At 43.0% G+C, this 18,817-nt stretch overlaps 1 long non-coding RNA gene across 1 annotated transcript; it reads left to right on the forward strand.

The window, feature by feature from the left end:
* The first annotated feature begins 14,209 nt into the window (after positions 1-14,209).
* On the forward strand, positions 14,210-15,489 carry LOC125719293 (uncharacterized). The gene is made up of 3 exons (XR_007385063.1): positions 14,210-14,309; positions 14,549-14,724; positions 14,851-15,489. It is a non-coding gene; the product is annotated as an uncharacterized LOC125719293 (long non-coding RNA).
* The last annotated feature ends 3,328 nt before the right edge of the window (positions 15,490-18,817 follow it).

Consider the following 18,817-nt stretch of genomic DNA (forward strand, 5'->3'; position numbering starts at 1 on the left):
AAACAGAGACACAGAATAACTCAACTATAACATACAGACAACATTGTTCCTCAATCAGTGCAACGCAAGCATCCTCAACATACATAAATAGTTTTAGGCTGTACTTAAAATGTTTTATATAGGTAAACAGTGTATATAACTGGGGGGGGGAATCTGTTTGTGGCTCAGTGGGTCAAAACACCATATCCATAACCAGAAGGTCATCAGTTCAAATCCCAGGATCAGCAGAGCAATATCACCACTGGGCCCTTGAGCAAGGCTCCAAAGTCCGAGTTGCTCTAGGGACCGTCTGACCCTGCTCCCCCAAATGAATGCTACCTCGGGTAAAAGTGTCTGCTAAATGCAATAAAGAAATAAAATATTGTGCCAACCAGTAAAAATTTCCACATGGGAGGGATGACTAAAGACATCAGTGAAATGGGCCTTTTGGACTTTTGGCTCCTCTAGAATGTACGAAATCCCAGTCCAGCCCCAGCATCAGCAGATAAGTGGCTGCCCAGCTCGACACCGAGGGCCCTGTGGTGAGCACATTGCAGGAGAAACCAGGGATCTGCCCCCACAACATGCTGAAGGGGTGCGTCTGAGACCTGGGGCTCCAGACCAGTAAGAAAGGAGACACAGAGCTTATCGCATGCAAATATGAACCCAGGCGCATATTAATGCTTTTCTGTGGTCAGCTCTGCATATTGACTGTTTTTTTTTTGTTTTTGCTCTTGTTTGAAGTATTTAGTATCATGACTGTACAAGAGTACATATACAAAGACCTATTCATAGTCAAGCATTGATTAACACGAAGTTCTCCACTTGCAGCTGGCACAAGCCACATTGTTCAGTCAATTATAATTTTCCAGGAACTTGTATTATCAAAATGATTGGCTTTGAGTTGGCTAACAGGCAAACAGATAATCCTGGATTTAAATCTGCACCTACACGCACTGTATATAAATTATGTATTTTTTCTTATTATGTATAATACTTAAATACCACATCACATTTATACAATTTTAAATAAACAACAATACATTTATAAAATTTATTAAACAATATTTAATAAATATTTGATATTTATCCATCTTCCATAATTTAGTAATGGTTTTAAAATTATATTTACAACTGCACGTTTATTAGTGTACATTTCTTACACTAAATTATTCATTGCATATTTCATAAATGCTACTCATATTTGATGAACATTTCCTACATTTAATGCATAATTCAATATTTAATAAATGCTTAATCCATTCAAATGCATGTTTACTATATTTATTTTGAACTGAGAGTTGGGGCATTGGACATCGTCTGTAATCTGATGTGGTTATATATTATTACACAGGCAGCCAACGATTTCAAATAAGAAAAACTAAATTTAAAATCTTTGTATGGCTGCAGGAGTGTGAGAATTAGCAGATGTTAAAATTTACAGAAGAGGACTGACAAAATAGATAAATAGCATTTCAAAATGCCATTGTGTGGACAAACCAGAAAACAGAAAACAGATTCGGAGACTGCATATTAACTAGGGACTAGTGTAATGCAAATGTACACACAAGCGTCTGGTGTTCAGACATGGTGAACGTGTACAGTGTGCATTATTAATTATGCTTCATTGACAAACACAGTGCTGTTTCCATGCTACGGGGCTTGGCAAACAGGTAGCTGCGTCCAAAGAGATATGCAAATACATCATTCATTAAGATGTGTAATGTAATCAAGGAACGCGTCACGGCAACAGCAGGTCAGGAGAGCTAATGGAGGCGACAACAGCTGGGTGACTGAAGTTCTTCTTTAGACTCTATCCTGTGCTAGAAGGATCCTGTGCTTTAGACCTTCTATCCTGTGCTAGAACTGGGCTGAGGACTGTTATCCAGGATGCAGCAACGATGCACTGACCCAAATACACCATGACAGGAAGTACTCTTGCATGCGTTCCTGAATACACAATGCTGCCAGTGATCTGGTAGGGACACGCTGTCTGTCACTGTGGCATTAAAATCATAGAAATACGGGTTGGTTGGTTTAACTCCCATCTTGTGTAACTCTTGGGGTTTGGATTGTACTTCCAACCACTAGGACTCAAGGCTGCTGGCCTTTGAGGTCACAGGGGATACGAACAAACGCCTGTTAAAATGAAACTGCTCCCATAAAACTCCAAATAGAGACTTTGCCCCCCCACCTCGCTCCTGCAGCAAACGAGTTGAATTAATGACATCATTAATTTGCGAACGATACTTCAGAGAGAGCAGGCTGACATCTCCGCCTTTCCTCAGAACTCTCCAGAAGGGGAAGCTGCAGATGGAAATAGCACGTAAGTGCCACTTGCGAACATCACCAAGGACCCCTATCTCCTTCCTGTTTGATGTTTACATGTCTTCTGCAGCCATGTTGCTTACAAATATTTCGCACAAAATCTCCATCAAGTCGCTTAAATGCTAATTCGTACGCCAGGAGGTACAACCCACCATACTGTGTTGACATCAGAATATCCCCAAGCAACAGACCCTACAAAATGCTCTCAGTCGGTGATTTTAAGCTTTCAAGTAATGCTCTCTGTTGCAGTATCTGTTCTGGAGCGGCAGAGACTGAAAGACAGTCTGCACTGTAATATTCCGGCACTATTTCCCAAAGCTATTAATTCCTGACAAGCCATAGCCTTCGGTGTCGTCCATCTTTCAACCAGATAATAACTGAGGGGCCAGAGCGAGGCAAGCACCAAAGACGGGATTAATAGCTTTCCATGTTGCGATTCACTGGTTGCCAATGAGGCAAACTGGAGTGCATTACATTCATAATTGGCTTATTGGAAAACAGATTTGCAATGCAAACCAAGCTAATAGCCAGAGAGTCATGGGAGGGGCACCTTGAAAATTCCACCCCTTTCCCATTGTCCGAAGGATTGCATTGGGGAGCAATCAAACCTTGGGTAGGACACCATTCATAGGTTCTTTTTAAGGTGAGAGGATGCTAGCTTTACAAAGAGTAAAAAAAAAGACAGGAGGGGTACAAATCGAAGGAAGAAACAGCAACGAAAAACGAGTGGAGTAAACAGAGGGACCTCTTTGGATGGAGATGACTCATTTGACATGTTGTTATGCATTGACCACCAAGGAGGGCTGTCCTGCTCAATGAGAGCTTCGCCAGGAGCTGTTATGCGGGAGGAAAACCTACTGGTTACCGTGCAGTGGCTGGTGTCTCAGAGGTGTTTTTGATGTCTAACCAAGAGTTTGTCCTTCAGGCCCAAAGAAAGAACTTACCGTTATACATGAATTGTTTCTCTTTAGAAGTATTACATAACCATTACTGCAAAGTATATACCGATTGATCTTGGACTCCTTTGCTCTTTGAATATAATGCAGAAAACTTTCACACGAGTGCCTGATCTTTTGTGAGTTTATATTCACTTTCAGAAGTTCAAGAGTGCAGAGAAAGTTCAACGGCAAAATGGAACTACTCTGATAAGCAGTAGAGAAACGATGATGACGAATCATCCTTAACCTCGCATTTGACAAATGGATAGAGTGTCCCGTGACAACAACCCCAAAGAACAGTGGAGCCATTAAGCGATAGCTCTCCTGCAATGGGTCCGTAACGTTGTGTAGGAAATTTCCTTGGCATGGTTTGGTAGGAAAATTAATACTAAATGCTACTTAAGGGGACCCAGGTTCGAGTCTCTGCCTGGGTCACATGTGTGTGGAGTTTGCATGTTCTCCCCATGTCGTCGTGTGGTTTCCTCCGGGTACTCCGGTTCCCCCCACAGTCCAAAAACATGCTGAGGCTAATTGGACTTGCTAAATTGCCCATAGGAATGAATGTGAGAGTGAATGGTGTGTGAGTGTGCCCTGCGATGGGCTGGCCCCCCATCCTGGGTTGTTCCCTGCCTCGTGCCCATTGTTTCCGGGATAGGCTCCGGACCCCCCGCGACCCAGTAGGATAAGCGGTTTGGAAAATGGATGGATGGATGGATGGGCTACTTAAGGGATCTGAGTAATCTATTCACGTAAAAGCAGAGCAGTGTCTTTCAGGATGACATGGTATGTCCATCTGCATTCCACTGCTAGTCATACAATGGTTTGCTGAGCATAACGCTATTATCAACATCCCATGGAATTTCTCAGGTATTACTTCTAAATGCCGAAGTGGAAAGTCCAGGTCCAGAAAGTTAAAAATCCAGACCAAGATTTAGTTTCAACCAACCAGTTGAGTACTGTTGAGTACTTGGAAACTGTTTATACTCAACTGGATGGTTCAAACAAAATCTTGGTCTGGATTTTTAACTTTCTGGACCTGGACTTTCCACCTGTGTCTAAATGATATTTTATGATAATTCATAGGGTATTCTGGAACTACACCTGAGTCAAGTCCTCAATATCCAATAAAAAGGCATGAATGCATTTGTTTTTTAAATAAAAGAATAGTGCTAATCTACCCTGCAGATTTCATGCTGGTAGAGTCTCGGTCTGTAGCAAGACTGCAATATTCCCCTATGTGACAAACCTCTGTTATTCCTTTTATTGTCTGACACATACTTGAAGACACGTCATCTTCACCGTTGACTGAATTTGGCTTAGAAATCGTAATGGAACAAACGCATCTTGCATGAAAACAGAGAAGACAGGTTCCATAAGTTTGCCGTACATTTGAACACCTATATGATGACAACCAGAAAAGATAAGAAAAAATACTCCCATATTGCATTAGAGTTTTCAGTTTTTTTTGGGCTTTTACTGGCAACAGAGCTTGACACGACACCTCTGAGACAATTAAGGACACAAAATAGACCGTCTGCTTCCTTCTCAAAGACTTGATGAAAGCGTGAAATCCGTCGCCTCTATTTTCCATTAAGCAACGCAATATGCTTTGTGGCCAGGTTAAGTCATGTGGTATGAGGTAAATCTCCCTCCCCGAACATAGAAAAGCTTTTTTTTGCTTTTTATCTTATTGCTGTATTCCATTTCTTACATCCAGCTTTATATCCATAAGTGAAGAGCATCAGGAACCAGTAAGAATTCAAGATTATTTCTGTGTATTGTTATAGTAACTCAGACTTTTAGATAATGCCTGCATTGAAAGGCATTCGAAAATGTCGCTGGAGTTAGAACCAGACTCAACAAGAGTTATTCCTCCGACACCTAAATTATTTGACAGTCTATTCGCTTCCCTTATGATCAGGGATGACATTTTTCTTCACAAAAACATTTAATTCTATAAGAAGCCTCTCCACTATCTTATGCCAGTCTGGCGGATATTTTGTAAAAAAATGCTCATTCCCAACATTAAATGTTTAAATCGGCTTTTAAGAACAGTTCTAAAATGAGGACACCGAGCTATATAGTACACAATTCAACATTTTCTGAGACAGACTACTAAATTCTTATGTATCCAACAGCAACTTGTGATCTTTAAAGAGTCCTAATTAATTGTGGACGTTAATGAGAATTATTCCACTGCGGTACTCAATTCTGGAATCTGACTGGTCAAAAGAGTGTTCATTCATATTCTATGACTGCACTGGCAGTACCCAGCCTGGCAAATCACAGTAGCAAATCAACGCATGATTATAATCTCGAACTCAAACTAATGCTACTTAAAATTCCAGAAGTAGGACACGATTTAAAATGAATGGAAACTAAGGGGAATGTTTATCCATCGGTGGACAAAAGTGGTTCTACCACTAAATGCGTTTTGGCTAATAAATGTGAAAATTATGTGTATACAAACTTGTGAGCTGTACGCTTTTACAAAGCACTTGACGTGTACTGGAAAAGTTTGGAGGATGCCGATCAGATCATTACTACTGGCTTATTTCCACCAGAAATCCTTCCCACCTCTGCTGGGGATTAGGCAGGGTTAGGGTTATTATTGTCACTGACCCTACACTAAGTGCTCTTGATTAAAACTGGCACCCAGCTCGTCTGCTGTCTACCAGAGTCTGCCATCTTCAAGTCAAGCAAAACAAAGTCGCGAGCAATGTCACAACTGTAGAGAAAGACAAAAAATTCATCTGCATCGAGGAATTTGTCTTTGGGACAATGATCTGAAAACTGGGCTCCGAAACGTGTCAAGTGCTTAGGAACACGTCACACTAAAAATCAACTTTAATCTTCCAGTAACACATTTGGTGTAGCTAAATATTTGACGTGTATTAGAGTATTAAAGACAAAGCCTCTTGCAACTCCTCAGCACTTAATTTATCATTGAGATCTGTCTCCCAGCGCTGTTTTGTGCTAACTAGCGCATTATCAGTAATCGCTGTTATTGTATTTAAAGGGGACTGAAGAGCATTGGCTGCCTGTCAATGTCTACTGTATAATGCTGACTAATCGAAATAACAGCACTCCTTTCTTTAAAAAAATGCTTTGGCCCTGTGGAAAAAGGCGTTTTGCAATGGATCTCGAGAATGTAGGCTTTCACACTAAACAATCCAAACCAACATTCGTGATCAAAGGCCTGAAGTTCCATACACTGACCAGCGGGGGCGCTGCAGAAAATCTCCTAACCTGTTGTTTAAATGTCTGCTTTCAGGGCAGCTCTCCTTGATGGGTGTCTTATGACTTTATAAATAAAGTAAGACGTTTTCCACCAGAGCTCTGGCTTCATCTAAGTCTGGGGGGGTTACTTTATTTAGTGTATTTTTACATGTGTTGCATTCCAAATACTGCAAAGGATTTATTTATTGGCCATAAAATTCATCTTTCCTACATTAATAATTTCATGTTTACAGGTGAATTTCTCTGTGTTTGTGGGATGTCGAATTGGGAAAATAGATATCTAACCTTGCAAGGAAGGTGAGTATGTTTTCTGGCTCATAAAAATCCGGATTTTGGGATTTCTAATGTTTGCATTCGCAAGGAAGTTACCCCTGAGAAATAAAAAATAAAATTGAAAACATAATTCTGCTTTTAAGGGCATAATATCACTTTTATTTTTACAGGGACTAACAATCATTATCATTAAAAAGTCTCAAACAAAATGGTAAAAAGTGAGGTCAATATCGTCAGCTGAATGCAAATAAAAAGGAGAACCCTCCTCTCACTTTCCTTACTGCAAATTTAACATGGAGGCTAGTTGGAAATCGCAGAGCCCCGGAGAGAATAATCATCCATCTACGAGTGGATGAGGAAAAAGTCACATGGACCCTCTTGCTGCCTCTGAATTCATTTTATACGAAGCCCTTGGTTTGCATTTCTTCAAATCCATGAATTTTCCTTGAACTTTCATATAGAACTGCAGCTCTGTGTTCCTCAACCATGACCAAGCCTAGAAGAGCCCTGGTCACACTCCACGGCTGAAGACTCCAAAGGTGCCACAGAAGATGGACACTAAGGAGAGCCCTCCCTGTAATTTCACGCATTTCTGTGGCTCTAAGCCCGGTATCATTTCAAACACGTCTGTCATTTTTTTTGGATTACTTTTTGGGGCCGGTGCTCCAGCCTCGAGGCTATACCAGTGAGTCCCACTTGGAGTTGTAGTTTCTTGTCTTGATGCATCCCACTGAGCTTCTTTGAAGGGGGGGGGGGGGATTTAATCTCCTTTCGGTCGACTGTAACTGCAGGCTTTCGTTCAAGTCCTCTGCTCCGTGTCACCTTGGATTTTAGAGTTTTAGTATCTTAGTGCCTTGTCGTGTTTTTCTGCTTCGGAATAAGTAAAAGTTATGCTTGGAGGTCAAAAGGAAGCCAAGATGCACAAAGACTCCAAAATGTTACAAAAGAAAATAGATGTTCCATTTTTAATGTAATCATCATCCTTCATTGTAATGTATTCAAATTAAAAACTTTGCTTGCATGAGAATACATGTGCTGAACTTGTTGCTAGGAAAAGTAACATCTGCTAGTGTTTTTCCTCTGCCATTTTCCATGGTTCAGACTGATCAATAATTCAAATTGTTTTGCTTAAATTGTTGTGGATTGTTTGCTATTGCTATTGTAGGCTGAAGGCACATTAAAACTTTAGTCTCCGACAAACACCCTTCAGCACAACCTTTTAAGTACTGATGTATTTGTTTATCCAGTGCAATGTCTATCTAGCCTTTGTCTATCCAGTAAAATGTGAGGAATTATTTGGGAGAACATTTCCTAACTGGATTGTACTCACACAACCAAAAAAAGCTAGGTTATCCTGTGGGTAATAATCCAAAAATCTGACTTTCAAATAGAACCAGATTGTAATGTAATTATTCAACAAAAGCTAACACATGTGGGTTACTTAATTATGCTAAGAAAATAATTAGCATGTATTTCAAGTAGACCGAAATGGTCTTAAAACACCGTATTAAGATTTTAATTGGCATGAATCCAGGGCACTTCACTTCTTAACTTCTAGCAACTTGTTTTTTAAATTACATTATTAGACAGAATGTCACACAAGTACACAGACCAGAATCCAAAAATGAAAATGAGTCTAAAAATCACAGAGACTGTACTGCAGGGGAGGTCATGGAAGATCGATTTAGAGTCTACAATACAAATTTCATAAATATCAATCAAACTTCTTGATGGCCCTGGGAATTAACTCTTCACCCTCTTGACCAGTGAGCTCTTTGGTGATCTTAAAATCATCACCCTAATCCCAAAGAACGAATCCATTACAGATGACTGCATATTCATTTATATGAATTAGTTAATAACAGTACTAGCCAAAACCAGACTTAATAACAAACTTGCTGGCTGTGGGTTGGGACCCTGAGGCTGTGATCGGAAGGTTGTTGGTTGAAATCCCAGGATCAGCAGAGTGATTTGACCGCTGAGCTGCTCAACAAGGCCCTTAAGCCCCAATTGCTCCAGGGATTTTCAGAACCTGCAATCTCAAAAAACACATGATGTTACTTTGAATAAAACCATCTGCTAAATAGGTAAGGTAGGACAGTGTGGGATAGTATGGGTAAATTAAGGTAAGAATGTAATCTTAGATTAGTCAGCGGTCAATGATGAGGAACTGACACAAAAGGCTTTGATGAAATTCAGCTCTTTCCTGAAAATTAGGTGATATACAGTATTTATATGTATTACTAATATATTTAATATTATGTAACCACTAGATAGCTCCTCAAGGGAAAACTCTCTCTAACAGCATCGTTAAAAAAGTGTTGCGATCGCATCTGGGGGTGTTGATGCATTTCACTGCAGATGTAGCTCACCCCGCCCACCACGATATCCCCCTGGTTGCTTTAGATCATTGCCGCTTTTACTCTGTCGCCACGGAGCTGTTGACGCATATATTTTACGGCTTGAATTGTGTCACCTGCCATGCATGTCACTGCGGATTCTAAGGATGGCAACTTAAAGAAAAAAAAGAGTATTTAGGTCATAAAACAGCTGTTGAGATCAAACGTGACACACTGACCCAATTCCTAACGACCCGTAACATGAAAAACATTAAAAAAAAATGAAAAAGTTCGACCCACAGAGAGCTGGACATTTTTATGAGAAAGGAACACTGCTATGCAGCAGTAATGGTTTTTCAGATAACGTTTATGCTTGGGAAACATTATACAGCAGTAAATTCTACTGTGAGGAGCCCCTTGCCTGTTTCAATGCTGGGGTCCCAAGGTGACATTTGGGGCCCAGAATCTCTAGCTACGCCCTTATTTTTATGTATATCACGATAACTGGGAAACAGTTACAATGCTAGTTATATGTATTCCTGAAATTATCAAAATTATATGATTATAGGATTATAATGTTTTGAGACAATGTAATGTGAAAACGCGTTATATAAATTAAATTAGCATTGTTTCAAGCACTTCTCCAGTGTAAGGTCACAAGGGGACTGGACCCAATGCCAGGCCTGGATGGGATGCCAGTCCATTGCGGTGCACTTACTCACTTGGGTGTTTCCCCATCATCGCTTCATGTGTGCTACATCGACTCATGTGACTCTCATCTGCAAAGGAGTCTAAGCACAGATTCTGTGACACGGAGCGCGTATTTTTATTAATGGGATGTCTCACAGACTGCACAGAGCTGACGCGTGCCTTCGCGGCGTTTTCATGAAAAGGAGCAAGCAAACTGTGCCGTCTGGCCACGTGGGACCGCGCCGTTACCGGTGGCCAGCGGGCAGCTCCCAGCCTCACAGTCGCGTCTCATTAAAAGGTCAAGACAAGGTCGCAGACGGGGGGTGCATGCAGGGGCAGGGCCACAGCTGAAAGCTGATTGGTCACTGGAGTCCCTCCTCCCTGTCACTCACCAATTAAAGACATGCCATTGGCTAATGATAAGGTTGTACCCTCTTTATGAATTATGCCCCCTCTTATGCCTCCAACTTTAAAGAATCCTAGAATAGACCGGTGTACCCATCAGAAATGCTGCTGAGATGTACGATGTAGGTGGCATTCTGGCAACAGTTGTGTCACCCATTTCTGAACCTGGATCCATGTTTCAACGTGGAATTAGACCGTCCCCACAATATATGTGGCTCCAATTGGCACTCGTGCAAATCACAGACAGCAGCGCATGTCAGTAGCAGCTTGCCTGCAGGATCCCTTTCTGGGGATTAATTGCATTTTGCAGTCCGCGGTGTGCTTCAGTGCTGTCCGGAAGGCCTTGGCGCGTCAACAATTGTGCAACAATTCATACATCTGAGCAACAATGAGAAACAAGCCTGACATTCCAGCCCATGAAAGGGGTGGAAGGTGAGAAAAGTCCATTTACATTTTTAATTTATGTATTTATTTCCAGCTTCGGCATGTAACGCTCTCCGCATGGGAGGAAGCGGTGGATAAAGATTAAGCGGGCTTGCTGCGATTGCAATCCAGTGGCGCAAAAAAAAATACGAGTCAGCAGCATTCACCGTTTTATTTATTGTGCGAGAAAGTGCATCAAGTCTGCCCACTTGCACAGCGCCACTGGGGGATTGTGGGATACAATCTGCGCTTTAATTATGTGTTACGGGAAGTTATGGATGGAAAAGCGGATGCTGTCAGTCCCTGATTACTGTTACCTGCATGCTGCAATGTTCCCCCAAATACATCATCAATCATCACGATCGAAAAATTACTGTGCTTTTGTTATTTTGACAGGAGTCTTTTTTAACAAATATTTACTCAAGAAAAATTTAGAAGTGTTTAGGTTGCATGTTCTCCCTGCGCTGTGCGGGTTGCTTTTGGGTACTCTGGGTTACTTCTGCCGTCCAAAGATGCGCAGTTTGGCTAATTGGCATCGAGCGCACAGCTGCAGGTGTGATCGTCTGCGCGCATGAGCTCCTGCCATGAATTGGCGTCCTGTGCAGGGTGTAGCGCAGCCTGGCACGCTGCGCTGCCTGGGATGGGCTCCAGGACCCCCTGGGGCTCTAACTAGGGTAAGCATTTAGAAGACGGATGGATGGATTTGGAAATATATATTCAACGAGAAGGTGTTTTATTTGCCATTTGCACAGGTAAATTATAATGGTTCTTTGTAGACATCCCATCATGCTCTCCTTTGAGATGTACAGACATATACACAGGTGAGAGTGAAGCTATGGTCTGAGTGTGGGGTTGGCCCCCCGAGCCATCTTGTGTGTGTGTGTGGGGGGGTGTATTAAGGGCCTTGTTCAAGGGCCCAAAGGAGATGTGACTATTCTGCCGAGACTGGGGCGTGAACCAGTAGCCTATTTATCAGAGACACCAAGGTCTAACTTGCTGAGCTCCCACATTGAAAATCAGTATCACAAAAATGAAGGTCTGCAAAAATACAGATAAATATTCTTTATATGGGTTTCCAAACACGAGAGACGTGTATAATGTTCCCAGCGGGAATTTGTTGCACCTCTCAATAGACTCCTTTTAAGCTACGTTCTGAAGCTACGTTCCGCTGTATGCAAATTTACAGGTGCTCTGCTCTAATGTAAACACAGTGTATACCTCCCTCATTTCCACATCACTTTCGCTCCGCAAAATAACATCAAGCCAAGCCTCTGTTCCCAGGTTCACAGTACAGAGCGTCAGCATCTCACATTATCTTATAAATTCATGCTTTCTATTCTGGCTGCACTTTTTAGGCCGAGGTGACTCACGCTCGCGTAAACGTGCCTTTAAATGAGCTGTCCACCTTCACTTCTTCCTCTGCCCTTTTCAGACAATGGAAATTCACGGGCGACAAATTGATCTATACCCGTGTGACAAAACGGACAGATCCGGCAACTCTGGTGTAATCTGTCACGGGGCAGGGCGCGCCGGCACCGCGAGGACGAGCCGATGTCGCAATGTTTGCTCCAGATGGGAATGCGGCTCAGCCGGCTTACGGCGGAGTTATGCTCTCGACGTGCTGTGGACGGGCCGCCGGACGAGGCCTGCCTGATCGAGACGAACAGAGGCAGTGTTCAGGTACTCCTATTCAGAGAGCGAGGCACCGGAAAGCACCGAGTGTGGCAGGGTAGGACAAACCTCTACCACTTTCAGATATTTATATTGCGATGCAATATATCAACCGTCTTTAAAAAGACTGAAACATATGCAGCTCTTTTGTAGAACAGATATGAACACATACACAATAATAATGGCATTATGATAAAATAGGTGCTGTGAATGTAATGAAATGTAACACCCATATAATGTAAAAAAACACAGATCCAAAGTAAAATCACTGACATCCCACTGAACAGCCTGCTTGCCCCCATGATTCAAATAATACTTCAGCATGAATTAAATACAGTTATGTCACTATAATATTTGTTGGAACAAACAGCCAATCCCCCACATTCTTTTTGGCACTCGCCCCCCCCCCCAGCACTGGGACACAGGTGCTGGATCTGCAACCTTGCGGGCAACACTTTGCACGCTTGCCATGCAAAATATTGTTTTATATATTCGCAGTTGTGTTATATCTGCTAATTAGCTATGATTGACTGTATAGGATACAAATTAAGAAGATATCAGAGTCTAATGAGCATGCAAATGAGACTGAAATAGGTCATTAGCTAATCATTAGATTCTTTTCTGCCTTTCAACATGCACCCAACATCCTACCGTTATTACACATATCCAGTCAGTTTTATACTAATAGCCTACTGGTATAATATGGACATATATTCATATAATGCTATTTACTGACGTTTTATTCTCAGAATTATGACACAAAAAACAGTGTCCGGTAAATAATATTTGGGAGATACATTTTGCCATCCACCCATCCATCCATCGTTCCATCCATTGTTCCATCCATTGTTCCATCCATCCATCCATCCATCCATCCATCCATCCATCCATCCATCCATTCACTACTCCATTAGTGCCGACCCACACACCCTAATCCCCCCTAAATTCTTTGGAGGTGGAACCTTTATATTTTTTCTTATTTTTTCCTTTTTAATTTTCCTCTTTTTAATTTAACAAATGAGAAAATATTTATGATGTTTTATTCCCAGGTGTCACTTAAATGAAAGTAGATCTTAGCAATACTAGTACTATACTGTACTATACTGCTTAAAGTACTGGTCAGAGTGTGATATGTTAGAAGCTGTATTTCTCCTTCCACTGCGCTGAGCCAAAATTCCGGAAAATTCCACAGATGCATCTTGATGCAGTCAGCAGCTTGATTTGCCTTTGTTGCTGTTTTTTGTGGAAATGAAGCAGCCTGATGTACAGGAGAAGCATGGCAGGTATGCAGAGACTCGCGTGGCCCTTCTGGGCCTTTTCCGTCCCTGGCAGCCGCCGTGATCAATGGACCCGGGAGATAAATAGATAGATAAATAGGTTGACACTTGGCATTTAGCGCTGCTGCTACCGGCAGCTCAAGGTCAGCTAGGCCGCAGTGCGAGTGTCCAGCCCATGATTACCATGCATCACCTCCCGTACCGCAGGCAGGTTCGGGGCTGACAGGAGTGCTGATCTAGCTGCCGCTGACCCATCGATAAGACTCGCTTCCAAAAAAACCATCGGTATTCCTCTAGCTTCTCTTTCCATCCACCCACCGAGCCCCCATTTCCTTCTGAAACCTAAACAGCGCATGTGTCGGAGTTTACATCATTTAGGTAGCGGTGTCTGGTAGTTCCATTCGGCTTTCTGCAGTGCTCCAGGCTTCTCCCTGCACGGAGAGACACATCCCGGACAAAAACCGAGGACGTCCTGCGATACTTTATCACTGAGCCCTGATCACGGAACATAAACGCCGAGAATAAGACCTTTGGGCCCTTCACACCAAGTCCCCATGGAGGTTAGTTTTCCTCTGCGCCACATAATTGAAAGTCTTTGCACGGCCTACAAATTTATATGGGAAATAAAGGAAATTCTTCTTATAGTCAGCTCGTTTACAGAACTTGGACCGCCAGTACTGATGAAATGCTAATGTGGGGCCACATAACAGAAGAGGGCGGGCCTGTGATCCCAAGCATGGCCCATGGTAATTGGAAATAGAGTGACATTTGTTTGTTCTCCTTTATTGCTATTCTAGTCTATTGGAGGAGCCTCTACCTCTCTAAACTATGCAAAATGTCGCACTTGTACCTCACTAAGCCTTCTCTGTTACCCTCTCTGTCTTTCTCTGTGATCGGAAGGTGAATGGTTCTCAGCAGGCTAGTCACATGTCCGCTGGGCCCTTGAGCAAGGCCCTTAACTCCCCCCCCCTCTCCTCCATCACAGGGTGCCAGACCAATGGCTAACCCTGCACTCAGACCCCAAGCTTCACCCTCAACTGTATCTATATGCATGTGTGTTTCAAAGAAGAGCATGATGGGATATGTGAAAAGAAGCATTCCAATGTACCTCTGCTCATTCTTGAGTGAATACCAATGGACGATGAATATGAGGAAGAAGAGGTGAGCAGGGGAAGTAGGGGTGAGCATGTCATTGACGATAGACTGTAAAATACTGTATAGACATATCGGCTTGTGCCTGAGTGTGTCCTCACTTGAGACATTTTCTACATTCTGTCCATCCACAAGGACGGGTCAGTGCATATCCGCAGATAGTCACCAAATGGATCTGTGGAGCTGGCAGAAAAAGAGAGGTGGCCCAAACGAGGACGCTAAGGGCGCCCAAAATAACGATGGAGCCAAGAGCGGCCAGGCTATCCTGCATCCCGTGCCATGCTCAGCTCGTGACAGGAAGTTCTGAAGTTGTCAAATATCTCCTGACATACTGGCTGCGCGCTGGCTGCCTGCTGGCTGCCTGCTGTCCAGACTCAGGGTGGGGGATGCATCCTAGGGTACGTGGTGCTGGCCCCCCTGCCTGGTGCCGGGCCACTCGCAACGTGCAGAACAGGATCCAGCCAGCAGTAAAGCATGATGGGGAACCCATGCTCTATCTGCGCCTTCCCGGAGATATGCGGGCATGCTGGAGACAGCAAAGAAAACCAAATTAGGTTTAAAACTGTTTGGACTCATTTTGACCCCAAAAAACGTAACATTTTTTCCTCGTTCTTTTGCCATTTGCTTAATACTTTGTATCTGTATTGTATTTTCTGCACTGGACTGTCCAGGTAGTTAGTTCCATTGTGCCTTATTATTGTCTTGTTTACATGAATATACTCTTTGTTGCTGGTTGGTTATAGCTCTGTGTGAAGACTCTATGCAAGTATTTCATTTTTGCAGTTTATTTTATTGCGACCGACTGCACCAAATTCCTCGTGCTTGGGTTGCACATGACAAATAAAGTTGATTCTGATTCTGGAAACAGAGGCTGAAATCAGTTTGTGGCTGTTCACATATTTTACCATGAACAACTGACATAGGGCAACACGACCCACCTTCCCAAACTGCTGTCTAACCTCCGCAGACCTAACCAACCTCAAGGCAGCAATCAATGAAAACGAAACAGGCTGTCCTCTCTGTCAGGACCAGGTAAAATCTATTTCCTCTCAGGGTGTCCCTGTTATAACCTAAGTGGAGTGACAGGTTGAAATTGTGTGTTATGACGAAGTTGCCCTCACACTGAGTTGTCCTTTTCACCCCACAGAGCAAGACGTATAACGGAAGCGGAAACCTGCCAGCTTCGAACATGAATGCAGGGGTCAGCAAATGTGACTGAAAATAAGATCTATTTTCCTATATATCACTGCCTAAACACCAGGTTCCTGCTCTTGTACATCCGGGTTAATTCTCTTGATGTCTCACACAGTATTCCTTGGGTTTGACCATGAATAAACATGTCCTGCATAATGTGTTTATAAATGACATTTGCATGTGGGTAATGGAATTTACAAAAGCTTTAACAAGTTTATTAAACTCGGAAGAGGGTTTAATGTTTGCACAGAGCAGCAATAAGCGGAAGGTCACATAAGCCGCAATCTGATGTTATTGCATCAGATCGGTCACGTTGAGCCGACGCTGGAGAAAAACAAAAATGAAAGTCTTTCAGTATCATCAAAAAACCGGTCCGTAAACAAAGCCTGCCTCTGCACTCCAAAAGCTGCAGGCTCAATAGGCAATCCATCAGCGACCAGGCCCTGGTTACCAGTGCGATTCTGCGAATCGGAATCAGCCCGGGGGCAGTAACAGGGGTGGGGGCTCTGAGTGTGTGCAAACAGAGCATCCCGGGATTAGTGTGGGTCGTCACTGAAATATCGATAATATTGACCTGAAAGTGTCATTTTGAGAATCGACTCTAATATTGAAATGACTGTGGCACCCTCTAAGTTAAATATTTATATTAATTTTATGGGCAGGACAGGAACTACAGAAAAAGGACAGAAAAAGGGGAAGACTTTCATGGGTCCAAGCAGTAGAGGGGATGAATAGATAGATAGATAGATAGATAGATAGATAGATAGATAGATAGATAGATAGATAGATAGATAGATAGATAGATAGAACTAAAAATACAGAATTCAGATGTTGTCTGTTGCTGATATCACCAGTGAATGTCACCCATCTGTACCCCTGGACCGTCGGTGATCGGGGGGGCACAGGAGAGAAGGAATGTGACCCCTAAGCACCGAGGTGCAGTGAAACATCCAATAAAACAGTAGCTCGTGTCTCCTTTGATGAATGCAGGCTGAATTGCAACAGCAAGGGGAAACCGAAAAGGTGAGTGGGGGGTGGCAGGAACATGGAACATGAACAAAGTCGATCCTCCGTGCACTTGAACATAGATAGATAGACAGACAGACAGACAGACAGACGATAGATAGATAGATAGATAGATAGATAGATAGATAGATAGATAGATAGATAGATAGATAGATAGATAGATAGATGCAAAGATGCAGCGCAAAGAATGTCAAGGAAAGTGGAGAATTGTAAAGGATTCTATAGTAATGGCTCAGAAATAAACAGTATGTCACAGTGAATGCACACTGATCAGGCATAACTTTAAAACACATTGATTATTTTGTAACGGTGCTATTAAATTTTATGCAAGGGAACATTCAATTCTTGAGGCTGATGCGCTGGAAACAGAAAAATTAGCAAGTGTAAGGATCTGAGCGACTTTGACATGGGTCAAATTGCGATGGATAGACAACTGGCTCAGAGCATCTCTAAAACGGCAGGTCTTGTGGGGTTTCCAGTATGCAGTGGTCAATACCTACCAAAAATGGTCCAAGAAAGGCCAACTGGTGAACCAGTGGCAGGGTCATGGGTGTCCAAGGCTCATTGTTGCGTGGGGAGAGCGAAGGCTAGTCTGTCTGGTCTGATCCCACAGGAGAGCTAATGTAGTATAAATTGCTGAAAAGGTTACTACTGGCTATGATTGAAAGGCATCAGAACACACAATGCATCTCAGCTTGCTGTGTTCAGGGCTCCGTACTGCAGACTGGTCAGAGTGCCCATGTTGACCCCTGTCAATCTCTGAAAGCACCTAAAATGGGCTGGACCACGGAACAATGGAAGAAGGTAGCCTGCTCTAAGGAGCCATGTTTTCTGTAGCATCATGTGGATGGCTGGATGCGTATATGTCAATTATCTGGGGAAGAGATGGCACCAGGATGTACTATTGGACGAAGGCAAGCCATCAGAGGCAGTGTGATGCGTGCGGCAATGTTCTGTTGGGAAACCTTAGGTCATGTGAATGTTACTTTGATACATGCAACCTACCTAAAAAGTGTTTAAGACCAAGTACACCCCATCATGGCCACTGTATTCCCCAATGTCAGTGACCTCTTTCAACAGGATAAGGCGCCCTGTCATACTGCAAGAATAGTTCAGGAATGGATTGAGGAACATGAAACAGGTTGAAGGTGTTGTCTTGGCCTCCAAATTTTCCAGATCTCAATATGATCAACCATTTGTGGGAAGTACTGAAACATACAGGACTTAAAGAATGTGCTGTAACGTCTGGGTGCCAGATACCCCAGGACGCCTTCAGAGGTCTTGTGGAGTCCATGTCTCGATGGATCAGAGCTGCTTTGGCAGCACGAGGGGGATGTACATAATGTCAGGCAGGAGGTTTTAATATTATGGCTAATCTATGTATGTTCTGTCAATGCATCTAAGCGGTTCCAGTCTATTCAGATGTCTGCTCTGACATCTGCTCCCACTCTTCTGCTTCCATCTGAGGCGTCAGGTGTGTTGACACACGGGCGCTTGAAAAGCCCCCGCTCTCTATTAGACTAACGTCGGGGAGCAGATTCAAGAGCATGATGCCGCTGTGTAGCTACTCCAGCGCCAGATTCGCGGTGGCGATCGAACTGGCGTCCATCAGTCATGATCAATCAATACTGCGATTCGGGGCATTTATCCTCCTTAGATTACATTGCAGGTTCCAGCGCACCCGAAACATGCACGGAATAGGAATGCATTATAAAAGGGTACCTAGTTTGCCAGGGACAACAAATCCATGCAGCCTTGCTTGTAGAACACTGAGATTTAAGCCACAAATCAATGCATCAATCAGTCACTCGGCTCGTCAACCTAGAGAAACATACATAATGGAATAGTGTTTAACTTGTGCATCAATAAAAAACCTGGGATC

Source organism: Brienomyrus brachyistius, chromosome 23 (genome assembly GCF_023856365.1).
Source record: "Brienomyrus brachyistius isolate T26 chromosome 23, BBRACH_0.4, whole genome shotgun sequence".
NCBI classification, from domain to species: Eukaryota; Metazoa; Chordata; class Actinopteri; order Osteoglossiformes; family Mormyridae; genus Brienomyrus; species Brienomyrus brachyistius.